Source organism: Diuraphis noxia, unplaced genomic scaffold (genome assembly GCF_037042655.1).
Source record: "Diuraphis noxia isolate RWA-SAM2 unplaced genomic scaffold, SU_Dnox_SAM2 contig0002, whole genome shotgun sequence".
In the NCBI taxonomy this organism is placed as follows: domain Eukaryota; kingdom Metazoa; phylum Arthropoda; class Insecta; order Hemiptera; family Aphididae; genus Diuraphis; species Diuraphis noxia.
The window spans coordinates 49,083,544-49,106,468 of NW_028301712.1; the positions used below are offsets into that span (position 1 = coordinate 49,083,544).

Genomic DNA, 22,925 nt, shown 5'->3' on the forward strand with positions numbered 1-22,925 from the left:
AAATCAAAAGCAAACATGCCGAAAGTCTTTTGTTAATTGCAAAAATTTTCGTTCATTTTATAAACAAATTTAAGGTAAATTTTGTCAAGAAATGCAAAAAAAATCAGTTTTAATCAGCATTATTTCAAAACACTAAAAAAAATATGCCCTTGGATCAAAATCCCAGCCCTAAAAATTATTACTAAAAGTTAAGATAAATGTCAACGTCGCTCGAAAAATCGTTCTCAATCTTTTGATTTTAAGGTACAGAATATTGCTTTTTTGATCTGCCGACAATCGTTCTCAATCGTGTTGCTAAAAAGGTAAAACGTTCTCAATCGTACAACACCGGCACACTTGCACCCGAAAAAGGAAACTACGCAGGTAATACTCGAGCCCGTGTATTATGTTTAAGCAACATTGCTATTATATACCTACTGGATGATCTTTATTTTTTGTCATCGTCGTTTCTTTTTTTTTTTTGTCTTATTTTTGTTGAATTTTTCGTTTTACAACACTCATTCAAAAAACCGAAATTCTTTTCATCCCAATCGCTGGTCATCGCCGTTTCAAACATATTATTTAGTATTTTTTTTATTTAAAACATTTTAGAACACATTATTATTTAACATCACAATTCACAATACACAAAATTATTTTTAAATTTTGTACATTCAATATAATTTTTGTGAAATTGATTTAAGAACGTTTTTGTGGAACTGTCACTTTAAATATAAGATACAATTGACCACTCAAATTATTTGAAATTGCATTTATTATTTAAAAACTAATACAAAATTAAGAGTCTCTCTCAAATATACATGCTTTTCTGGAGGAACCGGACTAATTTTTTTCCACGGTGCTTACGTTGCAAGATATAAATTTACAATTTGCTGTCTCATCACATATACTTCATCAGGTTATTATTATGAATAAGAATATTTGATTTAATTTTTGAATACACTTAATTGGTTGGTGCATACAACAGAACATTAAATACCTTTTAATATAACTAATAATTATCAACTATGACATGTGAGAAAACAATATTTTTAATTTTAATAAAGCACATCAACTGTTTTTCATTTTTATTAACAGGTGAGGGCTCTAATCTGGAAATTTTCACATTATTATTAAGTTGCGCCACTGAATTTGAATTCATGTAATTTATGTAGATAAATAGTGATATTTAGCATAATTAAAGCTCACCCAAAATTTTTCCTATAATGATAGATAGTTAATTCAAATGCTGATTTTATATTATTTTTTTTATACATACTTAAGGATCATATTTTAAAATACTTAAATTTGTATACTATATGTACACTGTACATACTGTGTCTTTTGACAATCCGTATTTAATAAAGTTGTTATATATATTTAAAGAAAATTCCAAAAATAATTCATTAAATGAGAAGAAACCTATTAATATATTATATAAAGGTATAATTTAATATTATAAAAATGAGCCAGCCGGTATGTGTTGCACGTCAGGAAAAGTGCAACTACCAGAAATTGAAACACCACCTGAACCATTGAAGGGCTTACTTATCGGTACGGATCCAGATTCTAACCTGTTCCTGAAGTCAATTCGAACATTCAATTCATGTTTCCAAATAGCATCGTTTGGAGCAACAGAAATAATTAAAAATAATGCTGCAAATGTTCAACAATTTAATTCAAAATCAAAGGCCAAGTTTATTATAGAGTGAGCTCATTGCTACCAATGCCAAACGAACCACATAGGTACATTTTAGATTCTTAGCGGAGCGATGAATGTATTGATTTTACTATGATGTGTGTTTTTTTTTTTTTTTGTGTCTGTCATCACGTTTTGGGACAGTAAAAATGCTTCGATTTTTGACTTCAGTACCTCGTTCGATCAGAAAGTGAATCTAGTTGGTACTTTGGGGGGTCAAAAGTAAAAACTTCTTAATACTTTTCTAAATAATTGAGAAAAACAAACTAAAAATTAAGGGAAAAACGGAAAATTTTACGCACAATCATTTTTCGACAGAATCGATTTTGGTTTTTGATGTAACTTTAAAACAAATGACCATAGATACATGAAATTTTCACCTAATGTTTATATAAGTATATTCTATCCACCATACAATTTTCAAAAAATTTCGACTTAAGTTGAACTATTCATAGGCATTTCAAATTTTCGACCATTATTAGTTTTTTTTAAATTAATATCGATAAAAAATTATTTGTTAGGCAGAAAAGCTTGAAAATTTAATACAAGGCTCTTAACATATTGTTACAATATCAGTTGAAAAATAAAAGAAATTCATCGTCACAATTTTTTTTTTATAAGCATTCAAAGTTTGAATTTTGACAAAATACGTAAAAATCACGAAAATTCACAAATTATTTTAAGCTAGAAATTCATAAAAAATTTTCTTTTTAAATCTAAGATTTAAAAATTTAATACAAGATTCCTTACAAGTTTTTCAATCTTTATCACAAATAAAAATTCCACCGGAAATTCAAATTAAATTTTTATGAGCATTTGAAATTTAAATTTTTACAACATTGGATTTTCACTTTTAGCGATTTCCTTATTTTGGTGTAACTCTAAAACAAATTACCACAGATACTTGAAATTTTCACTGAATGTTTATATAGGCGTTTTATATATTTGATAAAATTTTCAAAATATTTAGATTTGTTTTGAGCTGTTTACTGAAATTTTAATTTTTCAACTTTTTTAGTTTTTTTTCTATAAATATCGATAAACATTTATTTGTTCGGTATAAAAGCTTGAAAATTTAATACAAGGCTTCTAACACATTGTAACAATAGAAGTTAAAAAATATTAAAAATTCGTAGGCACGATTTTTTTTTATAAGCATTTAAAGTTCAAATTTTGACTAAAGACGTAAAAATTACGGCAATGTTCAAATTATCTTAGATAGAAATTCATAAAAGTTTTTCTTTTTAATTCTAAGATTTGAAAATTTAATACAAGTCTCCTAACATACTTTTACAATAGAAGTTGAAAAATAAAAGAAATTCATAGTCACAATTTTTTTTTATAAGCATTCAAAGTTTGAATTTTTACAACATATTATGTAAAAATCACGAAAATTCGTAAATTATTTTATGCTAGAAATTCATAAAAAATTTTCCTTTTATATCTAAGATTTGAAAATTTAATACAAGGCTCATTATATATTTTTACAATAGCAATTGAAAAATAAAAGAAATATATAGTCACAAATTTTTTTTATAAGCATTTAAAGTTCAAATTTTGACTAAATACGTAAAAATTACGGCAATGTTCAAATTATCTTAGATAGAAATTCATAAAAGTTTTCCTTTTTAATTCTAAGATTTGAAAATTTAATACAAGGCTCCTAACATATTTTTACAATAGCAGTTGCAAAATAAAAGGAATACATAGTCACAATTTTTTTTTTAAGCATTCAAAATTTGAGTTTTGACAATATATTATGTAAAAATCACGAAAATACAGAAATTATTTTAAGCTAGAAATTCATAAAAAATTTTCTTTTTAAATCTAAGATTTGAAAATTTTTAATAATCTATAATATATCCTAGACAGATAAACCGTCTTCGCTCAAAATCGTTTTTTGTATACAATGATATAATATCATTGGATTCAAATTTAATTCCATCCATTGCAGTAACCCACTTGTAACCTACTGTACAGCAGAGCGACATACACGACTTACCCGCCTTTTTACAACTTAACTTTATGGGCGGTGAGGACTCCGAAAGCGCACTTGCCAATCGCGTGGATGCACGTTGTAGTTACGATAACCTTAATTCACCTTTTTCCAGACGCCTCGTCGGTGATCTGGACGCTTTATTGAATGAGCACAATGAATTGTTGAAATTATTCAAATCACACATGCACAAATTACAAAGTAAATAATTATATTTTTGTAAGTATGTAAATAAAGGAAGTGATATGGCTGTGTTTCGTATTGAAAATACCAATGTGAATGCTCCTCCGGTGAAAAACAACGATGAAATAACTCTCTACCAAATTGGCCGGTACATCAAGTTCCGATGAGGCTGTTTGGCGTATCTTTGGTTTTCCAATTCATGAACGGGATCCAGCAGTTATTCATTTAGCCGTCCATCTCGAAAATGGCCAGCGCGTATTTTTCACGACCGACACAGCGATTGATCGTGCTATAAATCCACCAAAAACTACACTCACCGAATTTTATCAATTGTGTAATCGTGTGGATGCTTTTGGTACCTTTGCACAAACACTACTCTATTCAGAAGTACCGCGCTATTTTACATAGGCTCAAAAAAAAAAAAAAAATGGGTGCCTCGCAAGCAAGGCACACCGATTGATGCATGCCCCGGTTTATTCAAATCAAACACTTTGGGGCGAGTATTTACAGTCAATCCAAGGCACACTGAGTGTTTTTATTTGCGACTCCTGTTGGTTAATGTAACTTTGTTATTAACTTAGTGCTCCATTCATCTCTCAGTCATATACCAGTATACGACATTCCCACATATTTACAATAAAAAAAAAAAAACACATCATTGTAAAATCAATACATTCATCACTTCGTTCAGAATCTAAAATAGTTTAAAATGTATATTATTTATAAAAATATTTGCTTATGTTATCAATAAAGAATTTTGTAATTTACTCATCCATTGCAGACTAGGTTCTATCCTTAATCCCGAGGGTTATTAATTATTATTAGTGACATTATATGAATATTAATTTGACATTCTCAATAGTTTACTATACGCTATGATCTCCCAAACCACTAATAAACTACAAATAAAAAAAAAATTATTTTCTCATAGGTACATAATAACTAATAAGTAATAACACTATACACGGCCTACGAAAATGCCAAAAAACAAACTAATACGCGGGCAACGCCGTTACAGCTAGTTAAATATAGGAATTGCATCTCTCCGTTCCATATCAGTTGTAACTTATAAGTTATAACTAAATTAAAAGTTATTTGGTGGAAGTTGAATACTATAGAAATTCTGAATTTAAAAAAAAAATGATTAATAATACTTTCCGTGATTTGGCAAATGGTTCATTTTATAAAAATGTCAACCCATAACATTGTGTATGTGAATTTAATTTTAAAACGAAATTTAATAAATATATAATATATATATACAAACAGTGAAAATGATTTAACGTTCCCAGCAGTTTTGCTCGGCATTCAAAATCGATTTAAATTTTTTGCTATCATTAATTTCAAACATTCGCCGTTCCCTTTCCATGTACCAAAATTACGCGTAAAAGGTAATCCATTGATGTATTTTTCCATTTATTTATTGTCATTGCTGTCATATAACATTCCCGTTGTTCATAAACATCTTTAATATCATTTTTTTTTTTTATTGGTTAAACTTTATTTGTTATTGATCACATTTTAATAATCACGCCTATGGTGGCATATCGATTTTTTTTTATAATTAATAATTTGCACACTTCATATAATTATAATCAATAATTTTAATTTAAAAAAATAAAAAATTCTCATTCCGTTAGAAAATGCTTCGAATTATTGTAAATACTTTGAAAAAAAAAAAATTATTCATTTTTAACGCTCACTATATTATGAAAAGAGGAAAAATGATGTAATTTTTCTTATCGTTATCTCTACCTATAATCATTGTTGAAGCAACGAGTAATAATCGATTTTTGATAGGACATATTAAAGATTAACCATAGAGTAACATTACTCTATGAGATTAACCACCATACAGATACACCCATTATAGAATACTATACTATTATTTATCATTATAAAAGTTACTTGTATAAACAATTAAATGCCAATATTACGATTATGCAGTTTTGCATAGCTATTAATTTGTTTGTGTTTTGACTAAAAAGGTTAATTGCTATAGATCTCATTTAGATTAAATCTAAAAATAATGTACTATATATTTAACAACAAAAAATTAAAACTAAAATTTTATTTTAATTCTATTAAACGGCCGGCCATTGTACATGTTTTTTTTTTTTAAATAATAATTTCTTATTAAAATTTATAACTTTTATTAAATTTGATAAAAATAACATATTATTATAGACTTGCATGTCAAAATAAAAAAAAGAAATTATCAATAGTAGATTGAACTTTAGTGTTATGAATTTTATTTTTCGTAATAGCTTAAAAATTACAAAATGTATTATGTTATGAATGCCTTATGATTCCTTATTACAATTAGCTTTTATTTTAGTTGGGTCTATAAAACACACGATCACGATATTATTATAATTAATAATATTATTAAGGAACTCTGTAAGTCATTCGACGATAAAGTTGTTTTATTAATCGATCCAATAGAGTACTTATCACAGGTCTCCATCCGAAGCTGCTCACGTTAAACGTTAAATGCTTATACATTTTATTTGGTCATATACATTCAGATTTTAAAGTCATCCATTAGGTACATTATATTTAAGATTTAAAAAAATAAAGAATACATTTTCTTATTACATAGTCGTATTTTATATTATCGATATTATTATGATTATAAATTTAATGATTTCCACCAGCTATTATTATATTGTTATCTCATTATTGTTTTAAATAGATATTTACGTACCTATAGTTATATTTTATCATATTAAAAACTCAAATATGGAATGAAATATTAGCATAACAGCATCGTAATATACTACTAAAAATCACATGTTTTCTAGTCCAATATCCATTAGTAGGTTACGTTGATATAAAGTTTGGGAAGCACTTGGATACGCGTGTTGCATGTTCCCACGTCATTCCTTTTTGTATATTATTTTTATCTAGTGAATGAAAATTTAGCTTTCCAATTTTCCATCATTTTAATACGTTAGTGAATTGAAACATTTGAACAACATTTGGTTTCTTCAACAATTATTAGTGTTTATTCTTAGTCTATAGTGATTACTGGTTACAGTTAAGGCATAAAAGCTATTTATCTCAAAATACTTATTACATAGATAGTTTTAAACTGTGAGAACGTTATAATAAAATCGATTAACTTCTTAATGTTTTACTGACATAATTGTTGAGCAAAGTTTAGGTATATCGAATATTATTTTCAAAATCAATATATTTTCTTGCCAGTTTAAAAGTTCATAAAATAATATTTCTTAGCACACTTATTATCTATAGTTTTTGAGTACCTATATTATATTTATAACGATCGTATTTAACAGTAATTGTTATGATCCAATATTTTCCATCAGTTTTTGCACTTTAAAATCATATTATTAAACAATGCAATTTAACTAGCAAGGATACGAGCCCCAATTTTTTTTATTTTATAATGATTTATCGTATTATATATTATTTAATATTTTTGCATTAAATCTTGACCGACATGAAATTCTAAGTTTGATCTCACCAAGCTTCTCAAGAATGCCATAGGATAATAATTTCATAGGTTGGTATCATGTGAAAAAATTTCTTTTTGCTAATTTGTAAGACTTACTGAAAGTGGCAAAACTGTAGTTTTCAAATCTGACCAGAAAATACTGATTATTGGACAGGACGAGAACTCGTTGTAATTATTTTAATGTAAGACCCATAAATAGATCTCATGACAATATTGGCAAGTTAACAAAAAAAAGCTTGGCAGTAAAATTGTTAAGTAGGATAGATGATTAGTATTTTAATTATACCAAGGTACTTAAACACCAAAGTATTTTCAAATATTTAAATTTGTTATTCCACATGTGTCAATACAAAATGCTTATTTATTTTCGAATGAAAACAACCCTTTTATATTTAAATTGTTAAGCAGATAATTTTTAGATTCTGAGAGGATCAATGAATGTATTGGTTTTATAATTATGTGTTTTTCGTCCGATATCAACTTTAGGAGTCGCAAAAAAAGTCAAAAGGATAAAAAAAAATTATAACCACCATAAAATTAGCATCATTATTAACTTCATATTATATTATACTAAGAATTATGGTATATAATGATACAATAATAGTTATAAGGATATCTTAAGGTAATATGTTAATTTACTTTAAGCATTCCAAAAATCAGATACTTTGAATTTATGCATTTTTGAAGGATGGAGGTCGTAAATCACGCTTAGTGAGTCATCCAGTATATGAATTACAATAATAACATGCATCAATTTATAACTACGTAAAAATTGTTTCTTAATATATTTTTTTTTTATTCAACGTTAGCGATAATTAATGAATAAGTACGATGTTTTTTGACAATAATAACTATATACCGGTCGAGTAACGACTTTCCTGTTACAGGGAGGAGAAAAATATAAAATCAATGTAGCATAATCATAAAAGCAAATTAAAAAAAATATAGCATAATTAATACATATTAATATATATTATTATATACGTACGTATTTTGGTCACGGAGTACCTAACCTATATAATATAATGTAACTACAGTTTACATATTGTATCATTATATCACAGATTATATAAAAATGTTATATATAAAAACATTTTTTATAAATATAATAATTTTTTTTATATATAATAATATATTTATTACATAAATTAATTTTTTATATATTTAAATTGTATAATCTGTAACTATATGTTATAAGCGCACTCAGTGCCGGATTTAGCCATTGTGCCGCTTTAAACACTAAAATATAAATTGCCACCTTTTAATATAAATATTTTTCTAGTCTAAAAAATGTTATTAAAACATACAATTATAGTTTTTTCCTTCATTACTTAAAATTTTAATGATGAAAAATAAAAATATACAGCTGTTATAAAAATGCATATACATATACATTCATATGAAAAAACTTAATTTAAAAAATATAATGATAAAAAACATAGTTTTAATAAATAATTAAATAATTAATTATTACCTATATTAAAAATTAAATAGTTAATGTCTAGTACTCATCTGCTTTCTGCGCGACTTTTGAGTCGCAAAATCATCTATTAAAGCATCGAATTCCATTTTGTTCGCCAGTTCAGTTTCAATTGCCAATAAACTCAATGAATTTAGTTTATCCCCTTCCATACTTCCTCTCAAATAATTTTTTAAAAGACCTCTCAGCTGAACAGTTATTTATTACCATACATAAAACTATAAAAGCATACGTAGAGCAATATCTACGTCAGGAAAAACTGTATCTAAATTATTAACGTGTAAGTATATTGATAATTCGATAACTCCATCAATATTTTTATTTATACTTTGAAGATATGCTCGAAAATGAACACATTCACAAGCGAATGATTTTTCTAAATCATCGTTATAAAATTCTTGACAATTATTACTACATGATTACGAAAAATTTACAAATAATGCAGCAATGCTATAAAATAGGGCGATAAATTCTATGATTTTGAAATTGGAAAATATAAAATATTAATATTACTTACCACAATCCTGTTGTCTAAAAACATTTTATAATTAATTGTATTTATTTTAGTTCTATATACCTAGTCAACATGTAATATTAAAAATTATTTGCCGGCCTAAGCACTAGCTTATAATGTTTACTGGGAAATACGACACTAAGCGCACTTATTCTGTGAATTAAAATATATTATGACGTGCGTAATTTATTTAATATAATTCAATAACTGCAGTAGGTACCTATACGATATCAGTAAATTATTCTCAGAGTTCTATATTTTTTCAATCGAGAACAGTATTGTACTTTTCCATGTATTTAATGATTAACTGATTAATGATTATAATATAGTGTTCACACAACTGCACAAGTAATATGTATGCATATATTATATAATCATGTTATGTATGTATATACCTACATATATATGTAATGTATGTATCCATACGTATGTTTAACTTATGTATATTACACTGACACAGAGGCTTTTATTGAGGATACAGCCATTTCACCGCATATTATATAGATAAAAAAAATACTAAACTGTGTTTAGATCGTTTAGAATATTGAAGAAAAATGTCTGTTTTTAAGCTTAGCAAAGCATACATTACGTTTGACTTAATATATATATTTTCATTTAACAATCGTGTATTTTTTTTATAATATTATTATTTCTGTCACGAGTACAGGATAAGTAGTTGAAATAATGATTTGACTTCAACTTCAGTATCTTTTTCGGCGTTAAAGTGAATCCCGTTGGTACATTCGGTGCAATATTCTCAGTAATTTTCAAAAGCGCGAGGAAAAACAAATAAAAATCAAGAACAACGGATATTTGTATGCAAAATTGGTTTTTGACAAAATCGATTTTAGTTTTTGTTGTAACTCAAAAACAAATAGCTGCAAATACCTGAAATTTACACCAAATGTTTTTTTTATCTTTCCCTGTGATTAATATAATCAAAACGTTTTGACTAAGTTTGAGCTACTTACTTACATTTTGAGTTTTCATTTATTTTAGTTTTTTTCCTGTAAATGTTAATAAAATTATATTCATTGGTTTAAAACTTAAAAATTGAATACATGGTTTCACGAAGTAGTTCATTTTGTAACCGAAAAATAAAAATATATATATATATATAAACAAATTTTTTTTATAGTTATCTGTTCAAATTTGGACGAAATTACATAACCAAGAGTTACGATTTTAGTTGAATTGTTATGATTCAAAAATCATTATTCGTGGGTACTTGAAAATTTTAAAGTATATAATAATACTCAAATATGATAATATGCAAATAATATTATTTTTAATTCAGACTACCGTTTACAGTACTAATAATAACAAAATAAATATAATATCTATAATATCTATGACTAACAAACCATCTCTGCTCATAACCGTTTTATACATTATGATTTAACACCATCCATTAGAGTGACCCACTTATCACATACTTTACAGCAGAGCGTTATTCACTTACCCGGTTTTTTTTTTCAAAAATGTATATTGATTACCCATATTTTCATTACTTGTTAATTTAGGAGTATATTTTCGGTATACGATGAATCTTTGAATAATAATAATAATAATAATAATAAAAGAAGAAATTATTTTAATACACTTTGCGGATGAAAAAAAAAATTCACTAAACCAATTTGAATACAACGAACATACTAATCCAGCACTAGCAGATTAAATAATCTTTTGGGATTAAATCTTGTATCCAGCAATTAGTTCTTTTTCAAAAGCCCTACAACCGGAATTATGACGTTTATAAAGATCGTTCGTTAAATAAAATATAATGTATTTTGTGTCAAACTCAAAAACAAAAATGGATCACGACTACACTCCCGCAGACCTAATAATAATAATAATGTTCTATTTTGTTGGTGAGGACATTGTAAGAGTGGTAGCGTTACATAAATTGAGAAGACAGAATCGCGCATTAATATGACACAGACGTGTGTAAAATCCAATTACAATTATTATTAGTTATTACTATTATAAAGAGTGGCAGTAAGTCGTGTGTGAAGGAGCTGTTGAGTGGATGGTGTGATTCAATAACGATTTAATCTATTTAATATAATATATGCGTTTGTGAAACAGGGGTGGTCGTGCATACATGTGTGTCGTCTGCAGCATCAGCTGAAATAGTTGTCCGATTGTATGAAATAAAAAAAACTTAACACCACTGATTTTCGTCAGCATTAAAAGACGGTTATCAAAAAAAATATAGAGATTAATAGCAACAGTGTTGTTACAGAGCCTCAGAGGTATATTTCTACAGGTATACAATAATGTATCTGGGAAGAGTCTAACTTTTATATTTTTGTATTAATTCAAAAATGTCAACTTTGTATGATTTGATTTTGAATTTTTGCCATTAATGCTCGTGACAATCTGCAAAAATGGACTACCAGATCTTGAGAAAATTTTCTGTCATGTGATTTTTTTTTGAAGAGATTTCTGAATTCCGAAATAAACGTAATCAAACCTTGAACGATTCTGTCGGAATCAATATGTGGGATCGATTGAGTAATTAATGATATTATGCAGTCACACGTTTGTATCTTATTGTGTTTTATAATTCGGTACTATATATATATATATATCGGACATCCTGTTTTATAATAGTATATTATATCATAATATATTTTAGTATATTTTATTGAACGTCAGTTAATATTAGCAGACTGACAACAGATACGATATTTTTTCATTTTCATTTATATCAATACATTTACTAAAGTTGCTTATCACTATAACGTACCTAATACAGCCATATAGGATTCCCATTCAAATGTACAATATTATAACAACATACAGAATGGTGGACCCATAGAGCTAATAAAAACGTCGTTAATCGGTTATTCGGTTGATCACGACGACTGGTATAATAATAAACGACATAACTACTATGCCACAGCGTACCTAATCGACTGCGTACTTAATACCGTTCATTAACAATGTGTTAATGCGTTAATGTTAGGTATGCAGTACACATGTGCACATTTTAATATAACGTGTACTATGAATTAACGAACCACATTTTCTGTAGGGAGTTTTCGTTGCTTCCGATGTCAGAGTTAAAATTTAACCCAAAGTATCTGGTATATACTCGTTTATAAAGTGGCACCGAACCACAAAAAATTCTGTACCTATGGCGAGTATCATATTTTAATTTTTAATAGTACCTACCCATCTACCAATAATTTGTGTATGCAGGATCATTGCATCTAATCTCATGCACATGAGCTATGTGTTACCTACCCGGGTACCCTGCTGTACCCACTCATTTGTTCAATGAATAAAACCTATTACGGGAACAAAATATAAAATGACTTATTTCATATGATGATATTATTACAATTTAGCAAAGGACTGCAATTATTGACTATCTTCTATCAATACAAAAATTTCAAAAAAGGATATGTATGTTTATTATTTTTATTATTATTATTAATATCCTTTAATTTAGCACGATTCAATGCGATTTTACTTAGTTCCTGCAATTTCATTTTATTAACTTTAAACAAATAATATTATATTGTTCCGAATGGCTGTATCCTCAAATTAAATTTCAAATAATTAAATTTGACTCAAATTCGAATCATAATATTTTCGCTACATTAAGATTTTATGCCGGGTTTACACTAAGCCGACAAAACAAAAAACACAGACAAAACAGTAACTAACTCCAATTTATTCATTTGGTGACAAATAAGAAACAGCGATAAAACAGCAACTTTGTGTTTACACCAAAAAAAGATTTACTACGAAAATTGTTTCTGTTTTATATTGTTAGCTGTACACATTGCAAAGACAAAACAGATACAAAATTCGTGATTTTATTATTTATACATCAGATGTTGCAACACTGGTTTACACCAAATAGACTTATGTTGCAGAAAACAGAAACCCTTTGATGTTTACCGCTTTTGAGCGGACACAAAAATGTCTCTAGAAACACAAACATTGAGTCGCCAGAATCGATTTTGTCGCGGAAATGTTTCCATTTCGTCGCCGATTTGTCGCGAGACAGAAAGTTGCTGTTTTGTCGGCTTGGTGTAAACCCGGCATTATATTTTAAAGTGATTTATTAAATAAATACTAAAATGTATTAATGATATATATACGCATCATAATGCATAACTATTTTATAGATGATTTATCTACTCATTTAATTTAATTTTACTGTATCAAATTTAATTTTTTAATATTTAAAATCCATATGTTCATCTTATTTTATTCAATAAACATAATATCACATCGAGTCTAGGTAAAACTTAGTACACAGGTAGTAGGTACGTATATTAAGATGTACACGGACACACGGTATGTGGTGGTACTTGTTATGAAATTATCAAAATAAATTAATTTATATTTAAGCAAAAATGAAGTTCAATATGATAGTTTTATTGGGTATTTTTATATTAAATGTATTGTATTTGTTAACCTAACCGATTTGTCATAATTTTTATATAATAGTAAAATAATATTTAGCAAAAGCAATGCCTGGCGTGGCAGCTACTATATAAATTATAAATACATTTTATAAACAGTGTGTCATGACATATCATACAGTCCTTATACATATATAGATATCCATATTACATTTCCGTTTTGCTGTCATCTACGAATTAATCGACATAATAATCAGCCTCAAGCCTCAAGGTACGACCCCACTGAACGCGATTTGCGATGCGAGCAATATTATCCAATGATTTTTACAATCTTGGTGGGGCCAGTCTCGCGTTTTTAGTGTTTTGTGGCGAATGGTTTTAATCGTCAATATGACTTCGTTCAATTCAAACCACGTGCGTAAAATACTTTTATCCGAAAGTTCTGCTTCAATAGAAGCAAAAGTTGAAGTGTTTAAAAAACCTTTATGGGTAGGTACACGATATTAAATACAAATAAATACAAATACAACCTGGATTGTACTTACCATCTATAATCATCTCTTTACTTAAATCAGATCAACACCGTTGAATAATAGTGTTACTTCTATGACCAGCGTGGCAAGGGTTCCAAATTGGTTCTTTTAAAAATACTGCTGCAGCTAATTTTTCTGGGTCGACCTGCATGGTGGGCTTTTGAAGAGCGATTAATCGTTTGAAAACAATAGTTATTCTATAATGTAGATGAAACCGTAAAATCGCAAAACGCAAATTACGTAAAAGTGGGCCGTACCTATAGGCAAACATCGCCTAAGCACCTTCAGCCTTTAGGAATTGGCCATTATTTCTGTTTACCTGTATGCAGTATGATAATATTTGTTTTTATTATTATTATTATTATTGATTAATGTTTATTATTACTGTTGCACTGTCTTCAATAGGAACATAACAATTTTATATAATTTCTCGCTGTTCGCAAAATCACCAAATACCATTTGAACGTACGCCGTCTATCGCTAATTAATTTGTGCGGGACTTCAAGATACCTATATCTGTCGCGGGTACTGCAGGGACGAGAAGACATTTCGATTTTAGACGTTCTCTTGTCGTGTCTGTACATGTTACCGCAACTCGCTTCTTATACTCACCGTCCCGGAAATTAATATTGAGCTCAGTAATGTTCATCGTTTTTCGCTGATCTTCGTAGGCTGTTGGTCGTGCGTTACTGTTCCGTCACCTACCGCATACCGGAAATCGACTCGTCTGCCGTTACCTATTTGTACGTGTACGGTGTATTGCGTAGACGTGTAGTACTATTTACATCGTAACGCCGTGTCGTACGTGAATCCGGCGAGTGCAAACGAATTCTATTCTGACCCATTCTGTTCCACCGTAACGCTGTACGTCCGATATGCGGTGGAATACAGTATGTTTTGTTTTTTGCCGCACTCGTCGGATTTGCGTCATTTATAGTCACGATTTCACGTATTCGGATATTCCAGTGCTGTTCTCTATCGTGACGTTATGTCGTTTTAAGTGTTATTTATACTACATTACTACCCAGTCGATTATTAGAAACCAACATTTTAGGCGGAAACTATCGTTTTTTGTGTGTGAATGGTATTTGTTGTACATACTATATTTTTATCAGGTGTAGATCTATTTTCATTATACTCTAAATAAACGAGTCATTTATTTAAATCATATATTTTAACGAATTTATAAGTCGTTAATTATTTTGAAACACATTTAGACACATTATATTTTATATTATATTCTATAATTAGAAAAATAGAAACAATATTATATTGTATACGGTGTTCAGGGCTACACCAACTGTTCAGTATTCCAATGGTCTATTATCACAGTTAAAAGATAACTGATGAAAACTTACTGCGTCTGATATCATTTTTAATTGCCTAAATCTTATGCTTTCTTAGTATAAATATAGAATAAATTGTGTAATATTGATACTGTCAATGATTATTATTTTTGTAAATTATACAATTCTAAGGCCTGAGATTTTAATACTCTAAATATAATATTTTTATGCCCTAAAATCTCTGTATCATTCACTAAAAATGCGCTACATTTTTTTTTTTTATAATTTCGTTATTCGTTCTAATATAAATTTGATGTGCCTAAACAATAATATAAATTACATAGGGCAAACGTACGTCGTTTAAGTAAGCTAATTTCCAACCAATGACTGTGCTGAGATTTTTTTATTGTATTGCTATCACTAACCTGGTGCATACTTATATGTTTAATTATTATTATTATCTACTGAACACTCACTTAGTTTCAAATATAGTATTATTTTATTAATTGTTGTGCAATATTTACACTAAGAAGTGTACAGAAGAAAATTATACACCAAAAAGTTTCCAGTTAAATTATTTGATAATAATTATAATGTCATCGACCATCATTCGTTATCCAGCTGTTAATAATAACTCCAGTACGTCATAAAATAACGAGTCCCGGGATAAAAATCAGCAAATTACATTAGGTATTACTCATATGAAAATAATTTATAAAAATATTTTTTACGTTATTATATAGAGTACCCTTTATATAAAGTACCCCTTTCATAATGTTTTAAAGATAAGGTATAAGAACTTTGATTCAAAAACTTACCGTGATTATTATTATCGCAGTACTATTATACATTATGTCCCATAAGTCCTGTATCATCCTTAATATCTCCATGTAAAATCAATATATTTAAACGTGATTTTTTTTACAGTGCTAAGTAGTATGAAAATTCTAATTGAATGGCAGCATTTTTTTTTTTTTATGCATTTAAGAATTTTAAATTTTTAAGATAGCCATTTTGTTAAACATATTTTTTAAAACAGTTCAAAAAAATATATATATATATATTAAAATTGAATAAAAATTGACCAAGTTAGAGCATGTTATGTTTTTGAATAATTGTAGTAAAAAAAAATCAATTGTTTCACATTTCAATAATAAAATATATATTTCAGCACACGGCAATACTTTTACATTTCTAATTAAAGTTTTGATTTGAATAGAAATAAAAATAGCCGTGTTATATCGTTTGCTGAACAGTGAAACTGGTTACCTATTTTTAAGTATTTTAATTATCATGAAGTGAACCTTAAGTTACGATATTGGTCATAATCTTACAGTTATAATTAATGCGATTTATAATAATAATACCTACGAACGCATATCGCAATTTTGTAAATTATAATTAAAATTATTATCTTGTGTTCGTACTTTATAGCTATTACTGCTATTAGTGTCATACGTACAGTACGTACTGTGTCTTTAACTATAACTTCTTATTTCTTACTTATTTGTTATTTCATTCAATATTTAGAATGACTCATACATTCTCAGTACATGAGTACATCGATATGGTGAAATGTTACTTCCGAAACAACGAAAGCTATAGACAAGCTGCTTATAGTTATGGAATTGAGTATCCTGATCGTAAAAAACTATCGTGCAATGTTATAAACAGATTAATGTCTCGATTTTTGGAAACAGGTAAAATCGCATTGTTCTCAAATTATAATAAAGTCGCAAATTTTGGTATTTGGATACGTCCGGACCATTCCAGACGATTTAGTCTAATAAGCGACTGAATCTTATATCCATAAGTCTTATAAGTGACGTGGTGCCCACTGTACATATTTTCTAAGAAATTAATTTTTTCCTACAATAAGCTAAATATCACATAGATAGGTATTAGATAGCGGGTGTTAAGCTGTGTACAGTGTGTACCTATTATTTAGTTATTTTATTGATTTCATAATTTTTTTAATAACTAAATTTTAACTCTTAGGTAATGTCAATGAACGAAATAGGTCAGGTAGATCTCAAAGTGTTACAAATGTAGATAACAACATCAACATTCTTGGAAGTGTAGTTGCAGCTCCAAAATTATCCGTACGTCATAGATGCGTGGAGGCTGGAGTGAGAAAATCATCCGTTCATAGAATTCTCAAAAAAAAAATAAAATAAAAGCATATAAAACAAAATTTGTTCAACAGTTTCATGCGGGTGATGAAGAATGCGGGCGTTACATAGAATTAGTCAGGACCCACTATTTATAGATAAATTAATTTTTACCGATGAATCTACTTTTATTAGAAATGGACAAACAAGTAGACACTGGACATATCACTGGTCTGACGAAAATCCACATGAATCTATAGATTTTCATGCCCAAAATATTGAAAAATTAAATGTTTGGAGTGGAATTTGGAATAAGCAGATCATTGGACCCTTTTTTATAGAAGGTAATTTAAACGGAGAAAAGTATCGAGATTTACTAGAAGAAAGCGTGTGGCCAATAATTTCTCAATTAATTAGTACAATCAGAATAGAAATAATTTTTATGCAAGACACATCAGCACATAATTCAAATATTGTTAGAGGTTGGTTGGACGAGCACTTCCAGGGAAGATGGATGGGAACAAGGAGTCCAGTGCTTTGGCCACCTAAGTCTCCCGATTTAACACCAATGGATTTTTTTTTATGGGGTTATTTGAAAAATCTTGTCTATCCATCACGTACATTGCCTGATCTCCGTCATAAAATTGAACAAAATATTCAAAATATCTTACCTGAGACATTAGAAAATGTTAAAAACGCTTGGGTCCAAAAACTTTAACTCAGTGTCGCAAATAATGGAGGTCATTTCGAACATTTATAAAAAAAAAAATGTAATTTTTATTCAATTTTAATATTTGTTTTTTTTTTTAACTATTTTAAAAAATATGATCAACAAAATGGCTATCTTAAAAATTTAAAATTCTTAAATGCATAAAAAAAAATTAAATGTATAAAAAATTTGTTTGAAAATTTTTGAATTAAAAAAAAAAAAAATGTATGCCATTCAATCAGAATTTTTATACTTAGTACTGTAAAAAAAACCACGTTTAAATATATCGATTTTACATAGAGATATTAAGGGTTATACGGGACTTTTGGGACATACTGTATATCAAAATATTTTACATACAATTTTTTTAACAGTTAAAAATTAACTGCGAGTATAGATGTATTATTGATTATTATTACCCACCTATATTTTATATCATATTCGAAATATTTATTTAACTATATTATTCTATAATAATTTATAAATAATTTATAATATTATATATACATTTTTTGAATGATTAGTTTTATAATAGCTATTATTATAATTATAAAAAGAATGCGACGTGGCCGACGTGCGTCAACAGCTACACCAAACAGTAATTTTATAAACGCGTGGCTCAAAAAGATTCGATCAAATATTTAAAATGATTAATTTTTAAACGTAGTTCAAAATGGCCTTGTAAGTAATTAATGTTTTTAATGTTTAATGAAATTATAAAATGTAAGTAAAACACGTTAAGAAACAATGAACAAGACAGTACACAATAAACAACTGCGTTTACGGGGTGACATAGTTGGAACAGATATTTTGATATAATCAGTTGTGGGCCACTGGTCATATGTAACCATTGTAAAATATTATCACCGACTGTTCCGGCAGATGGACGTATCAAAAAAGGCGCCATGATGACGCAGCTTCGAGAGAGATGATATCCGCCGACTGGCACGTCCGTGTTTTATGCGACCAGTGACCACAGCAGTGGCGGTGATGATGACAAAAAAAAAAAACAAAATAACAAAACACAGATCATAATATGGTACCGCGAAACTGATACTCATTACTCGTTTACTCGTGCTAGTGATACTCTCTAGATGGTTTTCGCTCTGCATATTGACGGCGGGTAGTGAAGATAGCAAGTAAGTGTCTAACCACCGAACATCGAACAACGTAACCTGTCACGTATTTACGCATCATGACGCCATTTTGTCTGGACGACTTCAGCTAAGGGCGTGAGGCTGTGACCACTATGCCACTATTATTTGCCTCGGAAAAAAAAGTAAGAACCACGCAACTTCTTTTCCGACCACATTGTTGTTTTGCGCAGTTCGAGTTTTGTTTACGGTTCAACTGTTCGATCGAACGCATTGCTCACTTCTACACATCACCCGGTATTGTGTCGTTGACTATACTCGCGCCGTTTAGTGTGTCTATGACAGTTGATTATCGTTTCACAGTAGTTTCACCGTGCACGCCTCACAACTAAGATAATGTTTACACATTTTATATCAGCATAATCTTAACTTTGATTTTTAAAATGAAAAACCTTAAGTATATTTTACAGTTAAAGTGTTGAATTCCATTAATTTATGAAATAACTTGATAGTTCATAAATTACCTACGAATATTAGTTAAAGTATTAAATCATGACTATGATATGCGAAAACCATGATGGACACTAAAATAACGATATTGTACATTATGTTTTGTATACAATTTGACACATCATCGAAGTGATACCAGGGAATGTACTTGATTAAACTAGTTAAAGTATAAATTATATACATTTCCTACCTACATGTTTTAGTTGTTTTATAAATTACCCAGTTATTTCATAAAGTAACTGATTTAACAATTCAACTGTAACATATATATTTAATATATATCAAGGATTTATTTATAAAGTATAGCTGTATTACCAGGTGTCCAGGCGTTTCCTCTGGTTAAAAAAATGTCTGGAGACAGGCAATTCACCAACGGACCTATGCCGAATAACTGTATAGGTATATAATTATAATAGTCAACTCCGAATATATGATTATAATTTATAACCCAATGATCATTATAGGATTGTAATTTCAATGTAGGTACTTTGAAAAGTATTTCATACTTAAGCAATGCTCGTTTTTAACTTAAAATACGACTTTCATGTATTTTTAAATCAGAATAATCGTGTGATTCATCAAACATGCTCAATTTGTAGGAATCTTAATCCCGATCCGTCAAATCTTTTAGCAAAATGTTCTACTGAATAATTTATAGTTAAAAAGGGCATTTTTTATTTGAAAAATAGAAGATTATATCTTTAAAAGACACTCCTCAAGAAGTACAAACATTTTTAAGAATCTGAAAATATGGTCTTAAGTAGGTATATTTAAAAATTTTAAAAAGAAAATGGAGGGTGAACATGATTGATGAATCACCCTGTATAATCGACATGGTGTGATAGATTTTGTTGCCGATAGTTTTTAAGGATTTAATTGTTACCAATGAACGCCAACAATTTCGTGAAAACGAGATGTATTCAGATATAGTATAACAACAACAATAATATATTATATAAAGTGTTGAAACTGCAAATTCGAGTGACTACACACAACAAATTGAACCCAAAATATTGTCCGTTTGTGAAGCGTCACCCACCGAGTCCTCAATAATATTTTCGCGCATATAATATAATATAATAAATGTTCATTCGGTCAGCAATAGCGATCGGGTTCACATCGGTACGTGTTTTACGACGTCCAGCAATAACGAAATGATCGAAACTTGTTCCGAAGCGTGTTTTACGCACAAATTATATATATTATTATTGTTTGCGACGGGATGAAAAACTGTGTGTCGGTATGTACGTGATAGGTAGAGGTATTCAACGAAAATATATACCTACACAGTTTCATTTCCCCTCAGAATTGTTTATACGACATATTTTTATTTTCAAAACAAAATTAATCGCATTCATTATACTATACAGTATACGCACACCGTCTCTCGTGTATTATATTAATATGATTATACGTATAATAGGTACCTATGTAGTGCGTGAATATCCGTTTCAAGTGTATATATAATATATATAGCCATGATTTTCTATTGGTAATTTACCAATAGCAAGCTAACTCATATAATCCATTATTTTTTTTCTCTAATAATGAAATAATTCAAATTTAGATTTTTATAATTTTAAAATATGCGCTTAGATTTATTATGCCATTTAAAAAATGTATTGTGGTAATGCAAACTTTAAAAAAAAAATAGAAACTAACCTTTTTATTGAAAATAGTTTGATAGATGATTTTTCAAAGATTTCGATGTATACAAGTCAATATTCGATCGATTAGTTTCTGATTTATAAACATAACATAAACAGTAATGATTATATTATAGTCCTTTAAAATATTGTTACACAAAAATATTAGACAGATATAATATTGAATCTAGTATTTATTATCTTCAGACGTTTTTATAAATTATAAAATGTTGATGGATTAATATTAATTATTCAAGTTTTCAAATCTTTATACCCCCTATATCATCCAAACGCATTATCGTCGACCTATTATCTTTATAGTAGTCAAGTCTCAAAGTTAAATAACTCAAAAACTACTGATTAGAATTTCATTTAGATTAATCAATATTTCCAAAAGTCATCTGATTAATGATTTATGTGGAAATGGAGTGATTCTATTTGGAGAATAAAAAGTTTGTATCGTCACAGAACACGTCTCGTTAAATGGTATAAAAATCTATAAATAATTGAAAATTAGCTTCTAAAGACGTATACTTTAAAGTTCTGAAAATCTGAAGAATTTGAATAGATTCATTATAAAAGGAAATATTGGGTCGAGCACGCTTGGTGAATCACCCTGTAAAGGCAGTTATATAATAATATTATATTATTATATGTATGTATACTGTATACGTACGCAGTAAAATCATATTCATTAAATTGTCAATTTATTATTATTATCGATCGAATTTTTTTTTCTCACGCACCTTTTTGTTTTTAATACATACCGATCATGAAATTCAAATAATAATTCAATCGAACGTAATTTAAATAAAATGCATGGGCGCGGGAATTCGACAGTCAAACAGTTGAATTTTAACATATTATATACATGTACATCGGATACATTGACACAGTGTGATTTTTATACTAACGCGCGGAATGCGGCGCGACATTCGGATTTACGACGTTTTTTCGCCTCCCAATAAGCCTGCAATTGTGATAGTCGTCCGGTAATTAATTTCCTTTAAACGTCTAGAAGAGAACATTTTAGCGGATTTAGGATTTGCTTTGTATCAATATACACGGCAAATATTGTAATCTGACCGATTTGTCAACCGTCATTGCGCTCTACGGCCACAATTTCTACAGATTAACTCAATATAATAACTAATATAGATTCGGTCGAAATACAACTATTACTTGACGCATTATAACACAGTGAGTTTTTATTTAACAAATAATATTTGAATATTACAAAAATAATAAAAGTGATCTAATTACAAAAATAATCAGAATATTTTGACTGAAAAAAAATTATATATTTCTTTTTCCTTTTT

The 22,925-nt window shown here is 28.4% G+C and overlaps 1 pseudogene; it reads left to right on the forward strand.

The window, feature by feature from the left end:
- The first annotated feature begins 1,442 nt into the window (after window positions 1–1,442).
- Window positions 1,443–3,883, forward strand: LOC149058599 (uncharacterized; annotated as a pseudogene).
- The last annotated feature ends 19,042 nt before the right edge of the window (window positions 3,884–22,925 follow it).